The sequence below is a fragment of the Alligator sinensis genome, unplaced genomic scaffold (genome assembly GCF_000455745.1).
Source record: "Alligator sinensis unplaced genomic scaffold, ASM45574v1 scaffold290_1, whole genome shotgun sequence".
NCBI lineage: Eukaryota > Metazoa > Chordata > Crocodylia > Alligatoridae > Alligator > Alligator sinensis.
Window position 1 is genome coordinate 304,527 of NW_005842755.1, and position 5,223 is coordinate 309,749.

Genomic DNA, 5,223 nt, shown 5'->3' on the forward strand with positions numbered 1-5,223 from the left:
GCTCGCGGCTCCCCCCGGCTTACCTTCTGCTTCCTCAGCGCTGCTGCCCGGCGCCTGATAGCATATCGCCCTCCTCCCTCTGACGCACTCCGCCTGCTGCGCCTCCAGCCTCCCCCCGCCGGTGGTACCCAGCCATCACCCTCCTCTCTCCGCCTGCGACACCGCCCCCTCTCTCCCTCCCTCCCGCGCGCGCGCGCACCCCTCCCCTCCCCTCCCCAACACGCACAGGCACACGCATGCAAAACCCTTCTCCAACACGTACAGACCTGGACTGAATTAAGCCTTTCAGGAATTAACACGGGAGCCGGAAAAGAGAGCCTGTCTTGCTAATGGAATAGGATTGAATGAAAACCCTGAAGTAGCGGACCCATCGCCTGTTTAAATCCACACACACACTAGCCTGCAATCATGGCTACAGAGCGAGAGAGAGGTAAAGACCTGGGCTGAATCAAACCTTTCAAGAATTAACACAGGAGCCAGGGGGCAGAGCCTGTCTTCCTGAGGGAATATGAATGAAAACCTCGGAGTAGCAGACCCATCCCCTATTCAAATCCACACACACACACACTGCACTAGCCTGCAATCATGGCTGCACGTCCTCCAGAGTGCAACATGATAGTGGCCATCAGTGTGAGCACCTGCGTGGCAGGGAAAATAAAGAGCAGCTCAGACAGAAAAAGCAGGACAAAAGCTGCTGCTGAAGGGGGCCGTGTTGCATGTTTGTCTTGTTATTTGCGAGGCTAAGATACATTTTTCTCAGTGTATAAACCTTTGCATGAGTGTGGGGAAAAGCTGCAGGATGCACCACCTATCTTCATGCCCATGAGATGTGAGACCCTGGGTACTCAACTGGGGCCCTCAAGAATAAGGGGCAGGGGCCACCCCAGGGATCATTCATCACAATATTTTATACAGTCCCATGGTTTTTTCAATAACTTGCACTTTATTAATATTTACCATTTTATATAATTTGCATTTTCAGAGTACCAGGACTCTAATGAAATCTATCAGCTGACAAGAGAACCAATGAAAAATTCTTCTTAAATACAGAGACTGGCTTATAGAGCTATTTGCATCCAGGCTTTACTGTGATCTGCTAATCTCTTACAGCCAGGATCTTGCAAATCAATATTGCCTTGAACCCACATCCAGTAAGGTCCCATGTGCATGTAAGGGTCCACCCACACAGATCTGCTTACAGAGTCAGGTTGGGGGGGTCAATCTCCCTATTGTTTTTATTCCTGATTAGAGTACTGCTTCCACTTGTCACTCTTGCCTCATGGCATAAAATGTTATGTTACATTTGTCTGTGAACAGCTGAAAACATGCCACAAAATATATTAACACTGACAAGTTAAGTTAGTGTAATATAAGTTTTAGAATGGATACCCATAAGAGACAGGAAATACCAACTTTTTTTTGTTTTTCCACAGGATTTATGAAGGAAATGACCTGAAAGGTGGTAGATTTTCTTTCCTCTCCCCCACCCCACCCACTTTTTGAAGATTTGGTTGTGCTTATAATAATTAGGAAGCATTTTCTTTCCCATTTTTGTTGGATCATTTTTCTGGAAAACCAAGTGTCTGGAGCAAAGCATTTCCACACCCTTGCTAGAAGGGTGTATAGGAGAGAATCTTCCATGCCTCCTTTATCACAACTCTTTATTAGCCATTGGAGGTAAATGTTAAACTGACATTAGCAAAACACATGTTTTAGAATAACGAAAAGTCCTGTCCCTCCCAATTGTTCAGCATGTGCCAACAGATGTGCAATGTAGTGTCAGGATCCTATTAGTTCTACAGTCTTGCATAAAGTTTTCAGGATTAAAAAAAGATAAAGATATACAAACTGACATTTTGGTGTGCTTTTAAAGACAGGAAAATACATTCTGACCTCCTTTCTTGAGAAGAAAATCCACAACCTGCCTGATTATCTGCCTTCCAGATTCTCCCTAAAATCACCTCTGTTGGGATATCAACACAACTCTTGACAATAGTTAGACGGTTGTTTGTGACTGCTGTTTGCACTAATCACAAACACTCACACACTGAGCTGGTAAATTGTTTATACCATTTATGGTCTCCCATAGCACACTTCAGTCCTCCTACAAACATTACTCACCTATTTAATTTTCCTACAGACTCCCTACAGTAAGTGTTAACTAAATAGACCCCTTGGAGCATCAACTCTTTAAAAGGAGGATCCTTACTCAGGTGGGTGTGAGATCCCTGTGCTAATGTGTGCTTATCTCTGCCTGGGTGTTCTGTGCAGTATTTTTGTTTAATGAAAAGAAAGAAAAGACAATTATTAGTCATGCAGATCACCTGCCTGAGGAAAATCAGGCCAGCCAAACCCTTCCCCTTCAACCACAGTGCCCCTCCCTGAGCTAAAAGCCCTAATACATGTACATGTGTATATTTAATGTGTAATCAGACTAAGCACTCGATGCCATTCTGTGAATTCCTATAATCTGTTCAACTGATAGCTAATGCACTGACACACACATATTAGCATATGCTATAGTTTTTGAGCCTGGCTTTGTCACTGGACAAACTCATGGAAAATTTGGTAGTTAGGAAACAGCAGTAGGTTTATAGCTGAGCTACATGGCACTGATAATTAGAGGGATGGTGGTAGATATACCACTGGCAAAGCTCTGGTGACTGTAAAAATCAGCAGAACCTACACAGGCAGGTCATCAGAAAATGGCAGCAAAGAGCAGGTTTCGGGGTTTGATAGCTGTGCTTGAGATCTGGGAAATGGTGACAGGGAAATGGTAACTAGTTTGTCATGAAAGAGGAGCAGAGTTGAAACATTTTCTCTTTACTCGACATACATGATAAAAAAATAAAAACACACAAACAGAGACAGTAGGATCCAAACAACATATAAGTCAGAGCCATCCACTACTTCCATTATAGCTCACTCCTTTTACATGTCCAGGCCAGGAATAACCTTAAAACTGGACTTTTTAAATATTGGTATCTAAAGAACAAGCACATGCAGCTTGCACACACCCTCAGGCTGCTGAGTTCTTTCAGTGGACACAACCACAGTTTACCCTCCGGCCTCCTTTCCCACCCATGTATCTAGGGGGTTGCACCAAGTATGTGAGGCACCCCTGGACCTCCCCCTACTGGCCTCCCCACAGGTCTCCATGCCTTTTCATCTTCAGGGGTGTAGGTTGTAGCCATATTCGTGCTCGAAAGCTTGCTAAGAATTTTTCCAACTATTTGAGTTAGCCTAATAAAAGATATCGGATTTTTTTCCATCTTCAGTTGTTTTGTTCTTCCCCTCCTCCCCACAGGGGGCTGAAGCCTTATGCACACAATGCTCTTCAACAGATCTTTAGTCCTTAATGGGACACAGCAAATAAAACCCTAGCATTCCTTCCTGAATATTACACTCCCCTGTCATAGCTATGACGCCATCCCAAGATTTCTGTTAACAAACTAGAACATTTGGTCGATCCACAGGACTTACTAGCAGTAATTTGTAAGTTCCACATAGCAGTTATTCCCAAAGGTGTCTTTGTTCTTCTCCTCTTTCACAAATTCTGATACAGATTATGAAAACTTCTAAATTTATATTCAGGTTAATTTTACTTTAAGAAGGGACTTTCTTCATTATCCATCAGTCTAGTTCTGAACAGTTTAAATTCCAAAACATAGCCATATCTTTTGAAATAATAGTTCCTGAATGATCAACAACACACCCATGCAACTCCACTATATGGTTGAGTAATATCACAATATCACATCACAAATCAATATCACCCAATCGGCAAGGTGCAGAAAGAGGTTCTGGCTACAGTATTTGACAGTCCCTTGGTATATTTAGCCATCCAAAAGATGGACTTAAACAATGGTAGTTAAGTAACCCCAAGGATACGTCCACACATGCAGGCATGTACACTTGCAGCAGCTCAAATAGTAGTGGCACAAGTTTGTGTCAAAGATTTGTACCTCAGCACATGTGCCTGAATATGCACTTTGGTGTGGGGCATATTGTGCCACTTGGGGCAAACTGACCCTGCCCAGCTCCTCCCGGATCTTCAACCAGGAGGAGCTACAGGCTGGGGCCAGCACCTGTGCTGGGCCCAGCAGTACGAAAAGCTGCCCTGGCGAGCAACTCAGGGCTACTTGCCCTTAAGAGCTTCTGAGGCCTGGCCCGTTGGTATCTGGCGACACTAGCCCCTTGTGCCAGCTGGACTGCTGAAGCAGCCCTAATCTAGAGTAGCCCCTGCACCCTCTATCCACTGCAGCAGTCTGGCAGTGGGGGCTGCTGCCTGGCTCTGACCTGGTGCCACCTGTGACAGCATCCACCCCTTTGGACCTGCAGCCCTATGGCTGTGTGCCTGCAAGACGCAGACAGAAACAGCATGGTCGCCTGGGCTGTGGTATGGACATTGCAGCAGAGCCTTCTGCACTTCTGGGCCAGCTGCTAGTGGGCCATGTCTGCACGGTTGGCCTTCGTGTGGAACTGCTGTCATGCCTTCGGGCACCCACACTCTGCCATCAGAGCAGCTATTGCCCAGATGTGCTCATTGCAGTAGTCCACTTTGAACTGTCAAAGAGTGTCCTCCTGGCCCCAAATGGTCAGGTCACCCACCTTGTCTGCCCTCCAGTTGAGTCCCCGGTGCTGGCCCTGGGCAGGCTTCTCTGCCTGAGTCTCACCATTTGCTTCACCACCAGAGATCCTGGTGTTCCCTGTTTAAAAACTGCAAATTCTCTGATGAAAAACCTAAATTCTCTCATTAAAATGCCCCAAATCTATGTTCTGAGATTGAAAAGAAACACCACTATATATAGAAGCATCAGTTGGGCAATGCTTATTGATATAATTACAATGGAAGCCTACCAGAATTTCTATCATCATAATATAACAAATTCTAAATATCTATACACTTTGGCATTTGCTTTTGTTTTTTTTATCATAGAAAAATCAGAGCTGCCCCTGCCTCCTCTGCTCACCAGGATGTGGGGTGCTGAGTAGCACTGATATGTCAGTGTCATGCCCCAACCCTTGACCCTCACTCCCAACCCATAGCCCCGCCACTGCCTCTCACTCCTGACCCGTAGCCCCTGCCCACCCACACTAGCTCCCTCCCGGCAGCAGCTCCATCCCAGCACCAGGATGAGTCCAGCTGCAGCTGTTCCACCTACTGGTTTATGTCTCTGAAGAGTGCCAGCCCTTGCTGTTCTGCTCCCTGCACCTATGGCC

At 45.9% G+C, this 5,223-nt stretch overlaps 1 protein-coding gene across 4 annotated transcripts in view; it reads right to left on the bottom strand.

Moving 5' to 3' along the window:
- Positions 1-96, bottom strand: part of FAM169A (family with sequence similarity 169 member A) — a 64,859-nt gene extending 64,763 nt beyond the window's left edge. For 3 of the 4 annotated variants that reach the window (XR_003096441.1, XM_025216640.1, XM_025216639.1), the window contains exon 1: positions 24-96. The gene's annotated coding sequence lies outside the window, so the exon portion shown is untranslated. The remainder of the gene's footprint in view (positions 1-23) is intronic. The other variant, XM_006034625.3, reaches the window with a different exon arrangement.
- Between the last annotated feature and the right edge of the window lie 5,127 nt (positions 97-5,223).